Raw genomic sequence first — 15,959 nt, forward strand, 5'->3', positions numbered from 1 at the left:
AAAAAATTCTTGTTGATTGCAGTAATAAGGAGGAAATAACTTAGGAAGATAACATGGAGAAGAAGCAGTAAGATTTTGCCATGAGTGGAAGGAAGGGCTGGTTAGATCATCTGCCAAGTGGAGAAGATGTAAACATCTGAGCCACACAGAAGAAATATGTGACTGCTGTACAAGAAGTCAGTTTTGCCCTAAACCAAGTAGAGTGAAAACACTGGTTCTGCCAACAAGCTGATTTTTCCATCAAGCATGGGACAGCAACAAATACATAATTTAATTACCAGAGATGACACTAATTGTATCTTAAGCTCTTCATAATCTCATGGAATGTGATAGTAAGTGAATTGTGGACAGCATCAAGCTCATTTCTGGTGCTCAACTAAAGGCACACAATAAAAAACTAAGCAAGAAGGAATTTGTGTTATTATTCTGTATTAGCTACCTGGAAAATCTTAGGTACTTTGCATTTGAGACACATTTTCTTGTTGCTTGATCCTTCTTGCAAAATGAAGGTATACAGGCAGTTCTTTGCCAAAGTGAACACAGAAAGGAGAGGCAGGGCAGAGTCACCCTAAGCATATACCTCCTTCCTCCTCTGCCCACCAGTAGAACAAGCCAGTCACATCAGAGGTGAGGCATCCGTAGCCTCCACCCATTTTCAGATTTCCCACTGGAATACTGACTCTCCTCTATGGACCTCCAGTAAGGAAATGAGAACACAAGAATAGAACATAAACTCTTAGTTTCCGCAACTGGGAGATAACAGTAGGTATTAGTTATTCCTTATGCAGCCCAGGACGCTTGACCTCTTTGGATACGCCTGTGGTGTCAAAGGAATTCCATTTACAAAAAGGTCCCAAGTCTTTAGATGGGTGGGTAAACACTGGAGCTTATTGTCAGATTTTCCTGTGACTGAGTTAGAACACTAAAGGTTAGGGAAAAGGCTATTTTTTTTCTTCAAACTCTAGGAAGGTAGCCTTAGAGTTGCACTTCCAGTCAAAGAAGCATAAATGTAGATGCCTCTGGACCATGAAAGCAAGAAGTCCTGGGCTTAGGAAAGGGACTACACAATGTATTTTGCTGCCTGCTTTAAAGGGATTCAAATAGTTCTTAACAAAAACAAGTTTATAAAAAGCTCTATCCAGATTCATAGGGACGATTTAATTACTTTTTAAATTAACATACAATATAAATATGGTATACTTATGGTGCCTCTGAAAACTGCACCTATCACGAGCGTATGGCTCAGTGAATTTTTATCAGATAAGTATTACATCTCATGTAACTAGCTCTCTGATCATGATCTAGAGCATTAACAGAAGGCCTTCCATCACCAACTTCTAATGTAACTACCAGCCTGAATTCTAACAGCATAGTTTTGCCTGTTTTTTGTTTTTAAGCTTTTGTTTATTTACCTTGAATAAATGAAATAATGCTGTATGTTCTCTTCTTGTATCTGGCTTCCATCCAACATTATGTCTGTATGATTCATTCATATATTTGGGGGTAGTTATGGATTGGATTGGTTATTCTCATTGCTGTACAGTATTTCATTATATGAACATACTGTAATATATTATCCATTCTACTATTGATGAACATTTGAGCAGTTTTAGTTTGGGGATATTATGAATAGTACTGTGATAAACATTCTCATATATGTGTCTTTCAGTGCATATATTCATTCATTTGTGATAGGTATATATCAAGGAAGTGGAATTGCTAAGCCATAGGGTAGGCACTTGTTCATTTGTTTTAATAGATAGTACCAAACAATTTTCCAAAGTGTTTCTACCAATTTACATTGCAACTATAATGTGTGAGAGTTCCAACTGCTCTACATTTTTGACAATATTTTCCATCTTTTTGTTTTAACCTTTCTGATGGGTGATCAGAGGGATTTAGATATATACTCTTAACGGTGGTTGAGGAGTCTTGCACCCAGATCTTGATAATTCCAGCTGTAAATGATGTATTTGGGTCTCAGATTCCACTTTGATATGTAACACCTTTTTGGTAAGTGAAAATAAATTGATTTTTCAGAAATCTACCCAGCAAGCCAAATTTACCCATCAACAAAGACTTTGAAAAACAGTTGAGGGATCTATTCTTCAATTCAGTCACATCGAATGAAGCTGCAGTTTCAAGGACATATAGTTTTTTAAGTATTGGGTTGGCCCAAAAGTTCGTTCAGGTTTATCATACCATCTTATGGAAAAACCTAAATGGACTTTTTGGCCAACCCAGTAATTTCATTTTTCTTCCTAATACTTTTACTTTTAATCAGTCTGATTATCTGTTCCTTTACAGATATATCCAGAATGCTTTGGTGCTTTCCAAAGCAGATTAAGGACCCCTTAGAAAACTTGTTCTAGATTAAAATGTTATTTTTCTAGTTATTACTGCCTGATTTTTACTGTGATAATTATCAGAGATTCAAAGAGCAATAAAATAGAACCCCCTTTTCTAGCAACTCACAAACTAAGGAGAAAGATAACAGCTAACATTCTTTGAGTCTTTCGTGTATGCACTTCACACACATTATCTCACTTAATCCTCATTAACAACACAGGAGTATGTTCTATTATTGTCCCCTACTGCAGATGAGGAGACCAAGGCACAGAGACATGAAGAAACTTGCCCAAGGTAACAGTGATGTAGAAATGGCATTCAAAGCCAGGAAGTCTAATCGCAGACTACGCTTTTAACCATTATACCATCTTATGACTATAACAAAAACCAGAATACAACACGTGCTTTAAAATAGAGCTGAAAACAAAGTTATCTGAGAGATACAACAGGAAGAGATGAATTCTGACGGAGAAAGTTGGGAAATTTATGGAAATGGCATAGGATGATCTGGGTCTTTAAAATTAGGTAGTACGTTGAAGGAAAAAATGAGAAGGAATGGAACCTCATGTAGAGAAAACAATACAGATTCAAAATTCCTTGGGGGAAGGAAGTGTAACCTGAGAGACTAGAAAAAGGTCTGTAAGTTAACAAATGTTGAATGGACACAGAAATTTAGGGCATGTCAAGTATTTTATGCATCATGTAGCCCTGTACTGCAGTTCAAGTGGCTGACGGATGAGAGAGTGAATAAATGGGTTAAAGCGCACATTCAGGAAAGCAGTACTTTGGGGTGAGCATAACTGAAGTAGAACCTCGGCCTAAGGTTTAAAATTTCTCATTCTGTAAAATTTATTTTGTACTATAATGTTGGGATCTTCAATGAAGTAACTCATTTCAAAATTGTGGGAGTGGCTTTGCTAAAGATCACTAAATTTAATTGTATAGAAACTAGGCCAAATTTCAAGTCACTTTCAATAGTGTTATCTTCACATAATCACTTTAAAATTTTACTTTAAGGGGCTTCCCTGGTGGCGCAGTGGTTGAGAGTCCGCCTGCCGATGCAGGGGACACGGGCTCGTGCCCCGGTCCGGGAAGATCCCACATGCCGCGGAGCGGCTGGACCCGTGAGCCATGGGCGCTGAGCCTGCGCGTCCGGAGCCTGTGCTCCGCAAAGGAGAGGCCACAGCTGTGAGAGGCCCGCGTACCACAAAAAAAAAAAAAAAAATTTTACTTTAAAACGATTAAAGAAATCACTGACCCAAAATATTATTTTAGCATTAAAGAGAAGAAATAGATATAAAATATGCTTCAAATAACAAATGTTGAGGCAATGTTAAATAAGATGAATAAATAAACAAATAATGGCTAAGTAAAGGTATTTTAAAATTAGTACCCCCAAAGTACTTGGAAAATATTTATCCTTGCTTATAATCAAAGAGACATAAATTGTAACAACCTGGAGATGATATACTACACCTATAAGAATGCCAAAGATATGTTCAATGATACTGATGGCTATGTTGTGGTGAAATTGACCCAAGAAAACACTGTTAGTAGCTTTATAAATTATACAATGCTTTTAGGAACAATGTATTCAAGAATCATGAAGAAAATCCATATCATAATTATTCCATTTCTGGAAGTTCATTTATTTATTCAGTAGATGTTTATCAAGCACCTATGGTAGGGGCCTAGAATATAAATATCATCAACATATATTCCCTTCCTTCAAGAAACTAATATACTAATTGAGGGCGGACTTGAAAAATAAAATAAAATACTACCTCTCAGTTTAACAGCTTTATAAGGTATGGTATGCATGGGGGGAAGAGAAAACTAAGAATAAGTTATCTTAAGGAAACCATTTGAGACAGCAAAAAGAAATTCATGAGGATGTTAATGTGGTATCTGCAACAGTAAAAACAAAATCAAGGAGAAAAAAAGTCAAAATCCCAAAATATATTGACTTAATGAAACAGTTTAAAGCATTCTGATAAGACAAGATAGAGTATGGTAATACCTTTAAAAAAGAAAAACCATATTCAATAAAAATATTATCATGTAAAATTGTTTACACAATATAATTATGGCATGTAGAAATATGCAGACATGAGGTAATGAATAAAAATTGATCAGCTCGACTAAAAGATCATTTTAATCAAAAATGGCATTTAAGGTTATTTTTTCTTTCCAATAAAAGGTAAACTTTACTCATTTAATAATTCCTGGAAAATTAAAGGGAAAACATTCAGGTTGTAAAATTATAGAGATTATACCTAAATATTAAGGTAAAAACTCTGCTATATTAAGTCGCAGAATGTTGACAACCTAATGTTTTTATATTTGCACCGTATATTTCCAGTTCAAAATCTTTCTCAACTATTATCATTATGAACACAATATTCCTGTTAAAGAAGTGGGTGTTGATTGGTGGCTATCTCCATATTTTTCAAGTGACAAAAAGAGAGCTGAGATTATTTCAGTGACGTGTCATTTGTTTGGTTACAAGAGCAGAAGCCTCTATCTCAAGTCAACAATGATTTCCAATGGGCTCAGTAGCCTGTAATCAGAACATTTTAAAGTAACTTTTTCTTTATCTGCCAAACTTTGAATACAGAAACCTGTGATTTTTCCAACAGAGATTATTTTATAGCACTATAAAGTCATTCTGGAAGTCTAACTATGACTATGTTTTAATAAAGCAGAGAGATACAAAACTCTAAAAATACATTTGAGCCGGTAGAATTTTTCTCAAGAAGAAAAAATCCTGTGAGATTTTGTTTTCAATATATGCGCACACAGCATATTTTCATGATCGAAGCAAGTAATCGTTATTACAAGAAAAGAAGCACTCAGAATTATACTATAATCAGATCAACTTTTCAGCATTAATCTCTGTTATTATTAGTTGGAATAATACACTAAGACTTTAAAGAATAATGGGTGAAACCTTTGTAACTATAAAGAATTATGGGTGAAACCCTTGTAACTAATTGCACTTGTGAATTAACTAACAATGCTTGGGTTGTGCCTTTTTTCCCTCCAAAGCTATTTGTAGTTGTACCAACAAGCCTGATGGGTAGAATTTGACCTCTTACTCATAACATTGAAAACAAGTATCCCATGCACATTTTAGGCAACTATCTACAACAATTTATGTTGATCCCAACTTTCAAGCAAATATTGTATAAAATAGTTATTACATACTCTAATATTCCTATTAAAATTCTTTAACTGTAAAAGTTGAAAAAGAAAGTTATATTCTCTAATAAGTTATTTTTAATCTCTTGAAGAAAACTACCTCATATGCTTATTAACTTGACTTTGCACTGTATAAATAGAAAAGTGAAATAAGTTTCTTTCCTTAGGAAAAAAAGAATTATCTATTCTAAGTATTGAGAATATCTAACTTTCTAGAATTTTATCTATCTATACTTTAACAAAGCCAAATTTGTGAGACAGAAACTATAATGCTAATATTTTTCTCATTCTTTTAAAATAATGATTAATAAGAAAAGTAATAAAGGCTCTAACTAATTATATTTCTTATGAATGTTCATTTTGATCTATCTATCCTAATGATCTCAAAACACTTAAACATTTAGCTGTCCCTGATTTAGTCTTTTTTCTTGTTCACTTGCTTACCCACTCCCAAGTCTATATTTTAAGTAATTTGGATCAGGGCAGATTTAAAAATCCCAGCTTGTTCATGGGAACCGACTGATTCAGGATGAATCTTTCCTAATTATTTTGTGTTCACATGCGTGTTCACATGGGCTCCTCCCTAAGCTTCCACCCAAGAGGGAAAATTACCTTTCCACACCCAACTAAAAACAAAGTCAAAGGATAATTCCTTTGGTGAGCAGCGTCACTGAATAAGCAAGTTTCACTTGGTGTGTGTGTAGTTTTTAATGAAAATCTGTTTGTAGATTAAGTCAACAAAGTAGTTTTCACATAGAAGAATATGCAATTCTGTTGTTGCTTTTTCTTTAGAAATTAAATTCTGAAATTTACAACCTTTATTGCCAAGTTTTTAAAATCCCAAATGACACATGTTGTATCCTGTACGAAACAGTTTTCTCAAAGAGCAAATTATAATTCTTTTCTTAGTCTTTTTTTAAGTCTTTCATCTCTACCCTTCCAAAATAACATCTTCTTTTGATATTATCAAATTTTACGCTGTTCTAAATGAGCATGTCTTTGAGTTAGCTCCTTTTTAGAAGGTAAATATATTCGTGCCATGGTTTTAAAAACAAAACAAAAGAACCCTGACAGTATTAGGGCACAGAACAGTTTCGTACCCTCTGAATATAAAAGTTCAGGATTAATTACTGTCTGGTTTGACCTGGGAAAAGTATCCAAGCCCTCCAGAGAGGCCTGGTCCAAGCTTCCTCTATCGGGGATTGCTTTGCTTTAGAACAGCATAGATTGTGTGCTCAGAAAAAAGAAAGGAGAAAAATCCCCACGAGCTGAATTGATATTCCAGAGAAAGATGGAGGGGTTTTCACAGAACAATGAGGGCATACTGGTGAGGTTTTAGAGCCTCCAGTTCGTCTCTAAACCCACCTTCATTAGGACCCCTGCCCCCCACCCGCCCCGGCGCCCCCGCGGCCCACCCCTCCCCCCCTCCGTTTCCAAGGTGATGAGTCAGACAATCCACTCACCTCGGGAGTGGTTTCTGCCCTGGTAACTGGCAAAGTGCTCCACTTGAGGGTTGATAAACACTTTTTGAAAATGGTGGTGATGACAGATTTGGGTGGGCTTTTGCCATGTAGAGGATGAGAGTAGAATTTTAGAGGCAGGATTTGGGATGAAGGCCACTGCAAGTGAAAAGAGCTACAGAGAATCAGTAATGTGTGTGGATGTAGGAATAAAAGCAGAAGTTTGAAAACATTCCTATCTACCACATGGTCATAGCCTTTACTTTTTTTTTTTTAAGTTTTTTTGTGTGTGTGTGGTACGCGGGCCTCTCACTGTTGTGGCCTCCCCGTTGCGGAGCACAGGCTCCGGACACGCAGGCTCAGCGGCCATGGCTCATGGACCCAGCCGCTCCGTGGCATGTGGGATCTTCCCGGACCGGGGCACAAACCTGTGTGCCCTGCATTGGCAGGCGGACTCTCAACCACTGCTCCACCAGGGAAGCCCTAAGGCATTTCTTTAACTATATTTAATTCTCATAACCGACATATAAGGTACATACTATTATTACTCCATTTTACAAATGTGCAAACTTCAGCAAAGAGAGTTTAAGTGACCCGTCCAAGTCCACACAGCTAATAAGTGGTAGAGCCAGGATTCAACCCAACCAGCTCCAGGGTCCATACTCTTAGCCACTGTCCTATAATAACTTGCTGAAAACTAAAGACAGGAGTTTACTCATCCCGTCTCCCCAGGATCTCTAGTGCTGGGAATACTTCATGACCATCTATTATGTTACTATTTATGTTAATATTTTTAAATGTAAGAGGATAAATTTTAATAACTTCCTGTGATACTATGCTCTGATCATGAAGTTCTTCCTAATATTCACCTTAAATATCCTTTAATATAGTGAAATGCATGCTCTTTGGTTCAGTCCTCAATGGATACAAAAAAGCCCTCTGGCCTTTCATTTTTCTTTTCTACCAGATCATTCCAATCACCATACAAATGTATCTCCACTTCTCCCATCAAAAAAAAATTTTAAACAAACATACAAAAACATCTCTTGACCCCACTTCTCCTTGAGCTACCTCATTTCCCTTTTCATCGTTTGTAACACAACTCTTGGCAAGAGGTCCGTACTCAATTTTGCCATTTCATCTACTCCTATTCTCTCTCTTTTTTTTTTTTTTTTCCGGTACGCGGGCCCCTCACTGCTGTGGCCTCTCCTGCTGTGGAGCACAGGCTCCGGACGCGCAGGCTCAGCAGCCATGGCTCACGGGCCCAGCCGCTCCGCGGCATGCGGGATCCTCCCGGACCGGGGCACGAACCCGTGTCCCCTGCATCGGCAGGCGGACTCCCAACCACTGCGCCACCAGGGAAGCCCCTACTATTCTCTCTTAAACCCATTTTAATCAGGCTTCCACTCCCATTATTTCTCAGAAATTGGATCCAACTGATGGTCAGTTTCTCATCGTTCATATACTGTGACCTATCAGCCTCATTCAATACAGTTGATTATCTTTTCTTTGGTACATCTTCCTCACTTGAGTTCCAGTATACCACACTCTCTTTTCTTCTCCTCTTACTATTCACCACTTCGCAGATTACTTTTATTGGCTCTGCTTCTTCTCCTTCAGCTCTCATTGTTGGAATTCCACAAGACTCAGTCCTTGGTTCTCTTCTCTTTTCTTGCTACACTCCATTGATTACATCTTCTTGTCTCATGGCCTTAAAAACCATGCAGATGCCAATGACTACCGAATTTATATCTACAGCCCAAACCTCTTTCCTGAACTCCAAATGTATTTCTCCAAATGCTTATTCGACAGCTCTTCTTAATATCCAGCAGACATCTCAAACTTAACGTCTTCAAACTGATTCCCTCTTTGGCCCCTTCACTCTGCCCCAGACCTACTATAGCCATAGTTTATCCCCATCTCAGTAAATTGCAACTCCACACTTCAAGTCATTTGGACCAAAAATTTTGATATCTTTTACTCCTCTCTTTCTTTCATACCCCATATCCAACCTGTCTACAAATGCCTACTCTACTTTCAAAATTTATCCAGGACAACTTCCTTCCACCTCCACTGCTACAATACTAATACTGGCAACCAAGATCTTTTACCTGGGTTACTGTAATAGCCTTCTAGCTGGTATGACGGTTTCTCTTCTCCCTCTCTAAAGTCTACTTTCCACATTACAATGAGAGGAGTCCTTTGAAAATGGAAGTCAGATCACATCAGTGCTCTCTTTAAAACCTTGCAGTATATAATTAACTACAGTCACCAAGCTGTACATTACATCCCCAGGACTTTAATAACTGGAAGTTTGTACTTTTTTACCCCCTTCTCTCATTTCAGAGGTACTATTTTTTACTTTGTATACGTTTTATTTTTTGAATTTTTGTAATAAAAACTAAAAAAGATATTTACAAAAAAACCCAACCGACCCTGCAATACTTTTTCATATAACAGAGTAAAAGTTAAATTCCTTATGATGCTTTTAAGATGGCCCTACATCATCGGTCCCACTCATTATCTCCTCCCCTTCAACTCTGTGTAAGGTATTTCTGCTTTAAGATATTTGCTTTGCATATTTCCTCCACCTGAGTTGTTCATCCTCCAGAAATCTGCATGGATAACTCCCTTTCCACCTTGAATTATGTGCTCAAAAATCATGTGGTCAGTAGGCTTATCCTGATCACCTGTGTAACAGTGGCAAATCCCCACTCTTAAATTTCTCTTCCCCGGTCTAATTTTTCCACAGCACTTAACACTTTCTTACGTGCCACATAATTTACTTATTATTTTGTTATACTTATCTTCTCCACCCACAAGACTGGAAGCTCCGATAACTCAGGGATTTTTTGGGACTATTTATTTATTTACTCCTGTATCCCAAATGCCTAAAATAGTGCCTAGCAGATGGTAGAAAATGACAACTCTTTGCTGAATGAACAGACATGAAAATAACTACCCTTCCTCAAGCTCTAGCTTTCTAGACTGAATAAATACGGTTCATTACATTAAGCCTACTTTCCAACATGAATAATTTTTTATGATTCTCCTCCAGATTTTCTCCATATTCTTAAAAGCTTACATGTTATGTATCCAAATGAAACTCAGCACTACAATAAAGTCTGTACCGCCTGAGAGTAGAAGAATAATCGCAATGAAATTCTCCAAGTACTCTTCCATATTTATCGTGGAATTGCTACTTGATTTCTGATATTATTCTAAGAACTAGAAACAAATATTTTCTAGAAGAAGAAACGATAAACCTGAGCTCTTTATTCAATGACAACGATACCTGGCCTCTGATAACCATATGATTTTAATGGTAGATTATTTGTTCACTAGTATAATCTCTCCCTGACCCTCCTATAGATTATTTCTACTGTACTTTGAAACCCTATGGCTCTATATACAATAAAACCTAGAGTAGTTATCTACAGCTTCATATACCATTCCACAGTAGTACCATTTGTGCTTCAGAAGGACACGTGACCCTTTCCTGTGGGCTTTTCTTGTCATCAACAAGAAACAGCTAGATTATTCTGGAAGATATACAAAGATCTTATTTGCTACTTGAGTGTAACTATGATCCAGCTGTGTCAAAGAACTGAATATGTCCAAGTTTCAGAGCTAATAAGAGCTAAGAAAATGCAGCCTTGAATCTAGCATGATTTTTACCTTGATGACACATTAATATCATTATCTATCAAAGTGGCAGTGTGGTAGAGTTTTTTGTTTTGATATTTTTGGTCTATTCATGTATTGTAGAGTATGATGCCTTGGCAGCAGGATTTGATGATAAATTTCTGTTTACTTGGCTAAAGGTACATACTAGTTTTCCCTGTTAAGATTTTACAAGAGGTCTTCCCAGAGACAGCAGCTGGAGCCCAAATTCTCTTGCCCCATAGTCAGTTAACTCTCTTCACGCTAGAGCCTGGGAGTCAATAGGGCATCCTGGAATGAACAAGGGCTTCATAGCCACTTGGAATTTGGCTTGAATACCAGATGCGTCACTTCAGCAAACATTTACTGGGTCTCCATTTTATGCCAATTCTGGTTTGGATGTTGCGTATAAAATAGTTCAAAAAGAACACAAGTTTCTTGTTCTCATGGAGCTTAAATCCTGCAATTTAAATCTCTTTGGTTAAACCTAGTGGTGTTACTCAGAGTTCAGCTGAGATAACTTACCAAAATAACTTATGTCAAGTGCTTGGATGGTATATGTCACCTTCTGGGGAGAATGGTATCCTCATACCTTACATAGTGATGTCTAATGACTGTTCAAAGCATTGCCAGTCTAGTGTTCACTCTTTGGGAATGTTATGAAAGGCCATGTTGATAGAATAAAGTATTGACCTTTATGACATCAGCTTCAAAGATTAGGGGCTTGCAGACAGAGGTGGTTTGCCTGAAAAAGGAAAAACCTCATTATTAAATTGTTATTAATGAATTCGTTTAAACAATTTTTTAACAAGTTAAGTGTCTAGCCACACATCATCTCCTGGGGTTAACGTTCTTCTGAATCGTTCTTTTGTATAATGTATAGAGCACTTGAAAGAGAGGAAGCCTGGTATTCTCTAGAATTTTAGGGAGAAAATGAGTCAGTTATTTCACTTCTCTGGGTCTGCTTCTTCTAGAAGATGAGAGAGTAGGACTTGATCTAATGACGTCAAACGTCCTTACGGTTGCAAGATTTCCTGGCTCTAGTTTAATTGTCCAAAATTTATGCTTTTTATTTTATTTTTTAACATATTTATTGGAGTATATTGCTTTACAATGGTGCGTTAGCTTCTGCTGTATAACAAAGTGAATCAGCTATACATATACATATATCCCCATATCCCCTCCCTCTCACGTCTGCCTCCTACCCTCCCTATCCCACCCTTCTAGGTGGTCACAGAGCACTGAGCTGATCTCCCTGTGCTTTGCAGCTGCTTCCCACTAGCTATCTATTTTATATTTGGTAGTGTATATATGTCAATGCTACTCTCTCACTTCGTCCCAGGTTACACTTCCCCCTCCCAGTGTCCTCAAGTCCATTCTCTGCGTCTGCATCTTTATTCCTGTCCTGCCCCTAGGTTCTTCAGAACCATTTCTTTTTTTTTTTTTTTTTTAGATTCCATATATATGTGTTAGTATACGATATTTGTTTCTCTCTTTCTGACTTACTTCACTCTGTATGACAGTCTCTAGGTCCATCCACCTCACTACAAATAACTCAATTTCGTTTCGTTTTATGGCTGAGTAATATTCCATTGTACATATGTGCCACATCTTCTTTATCCATTCATCTGTTGATGGGCACTTAGGTTGCTTCCGTGTCCTGACTATTGTAAATAGAGCTGCAGTGAACATTGTGGTACATGTCTCTCTTTGAATTATGGCAAAACTTATGCTTTTTAAGCTGCAAAAGATAGCCTATATTTGAAATGCTATGTTCTTCATAAGCAATGTTCATCCACATATTTTATAATCTTCCAGATTGAGATTATGTTTTTAAACTTTACCACTTCTAAATAAGTAAGCAAAATTTTAAAGGGTTCCTAGTTTCCTCTTGTCTTAATTTCTTCCATCCCGTGTATCTATGTACATACATGTGAGTGTGTATATATGTGTGTGGCAGCAAGTGTAGGGTCAGTTGGAGCATTTTAAGGGAAATTTGTATGGCAAAAGCACAAGTCCTGAAAGCAAACTTTCTTCCTGTTCAAGCTGTGATCCCAAGGAAAATTTCTGTCTCCTCATTACTGGCTGCCAATCTACAGTCTATCAGATTCCTGACTGTAATCTCCACCTTGAATTCCTAAACCTAATAGGTAGGAAACCTTCGGTTATGATACTCAAATTAGCTTAATGCAAATTTCTTGGCTCATATAATACTAAAAAATCTAGGGGTTGATTTTACTTGGATCCAGGGACTCCAGTGACACCATCAATACGTGGTCAACCCCTTCTCTTCAGACCCTGCTCTTATGAGTTAACAGTCTAGTATGGAAGCAGACAGATTAACAGGAAATTACATAGCAGAATGTGATAGGTACAGGCATGCCTCATTTTATTGCACTTCACTATCATACTTCGCAGATACTGCATTTTCTACACAGTTGCGGTTTTTGGCAACCCTGAGTCAAACAAGCATATGGGCGCTATTTTTCCAACAGCATTTTCTCACTCCATGTCTCTGTGTCACATTTGGTGATTTTCACAATATTTCAAGCTTTTTCATTACTATTATTTTATCTGTTACTGTGATCTGTGTTGAGTGATCTTTGATGTTACTATTGTAATTGTTTTAGGGCACCATGAACCACGCCCATATAAGATGACGAACTTAATTGATAAAAGTTGTGTGTGGTTCGACTGCTCTACCAACTGCCGTTTTCTGTTTCTGTCCCTCTCCTTAGGCCTCCCTATTCCCCGAGACACAACAATATTGAAATTAGACCAGTTAATAACCCTACAATGGCCTCTAACTCTTCAAGTTAAAGGAAGAGTCTCATGTCTCTCACTTTAAGTCAAAAGCTAGAAATAAGCTTAGTGAGGAAGGCGTGTCAGATCAAAAGCTGAGATAGGCCAAAAGCTAAGGCTTCTTGCCCCAGTTAGCCAAGCTGTGAATGCAAAGGAAAAGTTCTTGAAGGAAATTAAAAGTGCCAGTCCAGTGAACACACAAATGATAAGAAAGTGAAACAGGCTTGTTGCTAATACAAAGAAAATTTAAGTGGCCCGGCTAGAAGATCAAACCAGTCATAACATTCCCTTAAGTCAAAGCCTGATCCAGAGCAAAGCCCTAACTCTCCTCCGTTCTCTGAAGGCTGAGAAAGGTAAGGAAGCTGCAGAAGAAAAATATGAAGCTAACAGAAGTTGGTTCTTGAAGTTTAAGGAAAGTTTACTTGAAGTTTAAGGAAAGAAACCTTCTCCATAACATCAAGGTACAAGGTGAAGAAGCAAGTGCTGATGTAGAACCTGCAGCAAGTTATCCAGAAGATCCAGCTAAGATAATGAATGAAGGTGGCTACACTAAACAACAGATTTTTAATGTAGATGAAACAGCCTTATATTGGAAGAAGATGCCATTTAGGACTTTCAGAGCTAGAGAGGAGATGTCAATGCCTGGCTTCCAAGCTTTAAAGGGCAGAGTGACTGTCTTGTTAGGAGCTAAAGCAGTTGGTGACTTGAAGTTGAAGCCAATGCTCATTTACCATTCTGAAAACTTTAGGGCCTTTAAAAATTATGCTAAATTCTCTCTGCCTGTGCTCTATAATGCAACAACAAAGCCTGAATGACAGCACATCTGTTTACAACACTTTACTGAATATGATAAGCCCACTGTTGAGAACTACTGCTCAGAAAAAAGGATTCCTCTCAGCATATTACTACTTGCTGACGATGCACCTGATCACTTAAGAGCTCAGATGGAGATGTGACATGAGATTAATGTTGTTCTCATGCCTACTAAAACAACATTCATTCTGCAGCCCATGGATAAAGGAGTAATTTCGACTTTCAAGTCCTATTATGGAAGAAATACATTTCATAAGGCTGCCATAGATAGTGGTTCCTCTAATGGATCTGGACAAAGTCAATGGAAAACATTCTGAAAAGGATTCATTATTCTAGATGTCATTAAGAACATTCATGATTCATGGGAATAGGTCAAAACATCAGCATTAACAGGAGATTGGAAGAAGTTGATTCCAACTCTCATGAATGACTTTGAGAGGTTCAAGACTTCATTGCAGGAAGTAATTGCAGATGTTGTGAGAATTAGAAGTGGAGCCTGGGCTTCCCTGGTGGCGCAGTGGTTGAGAGTCCGCCTGCCGATGCAGGGGACACGGGTTCCTGCCGTGGTCCGGGAGGATCCCACATGCCGCGGAGCGGCTGGGCCCGTGAGCCATGGCCGCTGAGCCTGCGCGTCCGGAGCCTGTGCTCCGCAACGGGAGAGGCCACGGCAGTGAGAGGCCCGCGTACCGCAAAAAAAAAAAAAAAGAAAAAGAAAAAAGAAATGGAGCCTGAAGGTGTGGCTGAATTGCTGTAATCTCATGATAAAACTTTAATGGATGAAAAGTTGCTTTTTATGGATTAGCAAAGAAATTGGTACCCTGAATCTACTCTTTGTGAAGATTGCTGAAATGCCAACAAAGGATTTAGAATATTCCATACACTTAGTTGTTAAAGCAGTGGCAGGGTTTGAAAAGACTGACTGCAATTTTGAAAGAAGTTCTACTGTAGGTAAAATGCCTTCAAATAGCATTGCATGCTACAGAGAAATCGTTCGTGAAAGGAAGAGTCAGTCGATGAGGCAAACTTCATTTGTTGTCTTATTTTAAGAAATTGCCAGGGCCACCCCAACCTTCAGCAACTACCGCCCTGAGCAATCACCCTGAGCATCAACACTGAGGCAAGACCCTCCACCAGAAAAAAGATTATGACTCAATGAAGGCTCAGATGACAGTTAGTAAATTTTAGTATTTTTTTATTAAGGTAGGTACATTGCTTTTTTAGACATAATGCTATTGCACACTTTAATAGACTACAGTATCACTATAGTGATAACTCTTTTATGCACCAAGAAACAAAAAAATTCCTTGAATTGCTTTATTGCCGTAGTCTGTAACCGAACCCCGAGATACACCTGTATTATAATAGAAATGATATTAGAACACACTAGTTCTTCCTAGGGAGTCAAGGAAGGTTGCAAAGAGGAGAAGCCATTTGAGATGCATTTAAAAAAATAAGAAATAATTTGCCAGACTGAGAAATGAGGCGAGGGCTGGGGGAAAGACATCCCAACAGGATGAAACTACATGAGCACTGTCATAGAGGAATGAAAGGGCTTAGCATTTGGAGAAAGTATATGTAGTTCAGTGGAGAACATGCTGGAAGCTGGAAGTGATGAGGGAAGAGAGGAAGATTTGGGTCAGATATGAAGACTTGAGATACCAAGTAAAGAAT

Source organism: Aethalodelphis obliquidens, unplaced genomic scaffold (assembly GCF_003676395.1).
Source record: "Aethalodelphis obliquidens isolate GAN/ISIS:26980383/991018 unplaced genomic scaffold, ASM367639v1 scaffold32, whole genome shotgun sequence".
NCBI lineage: Eukaryota > Metazoa > Chordata > Mammalia > Artiodactyla > Delphinidae > Aethalodelphis > Aethalodelphis obliquidens.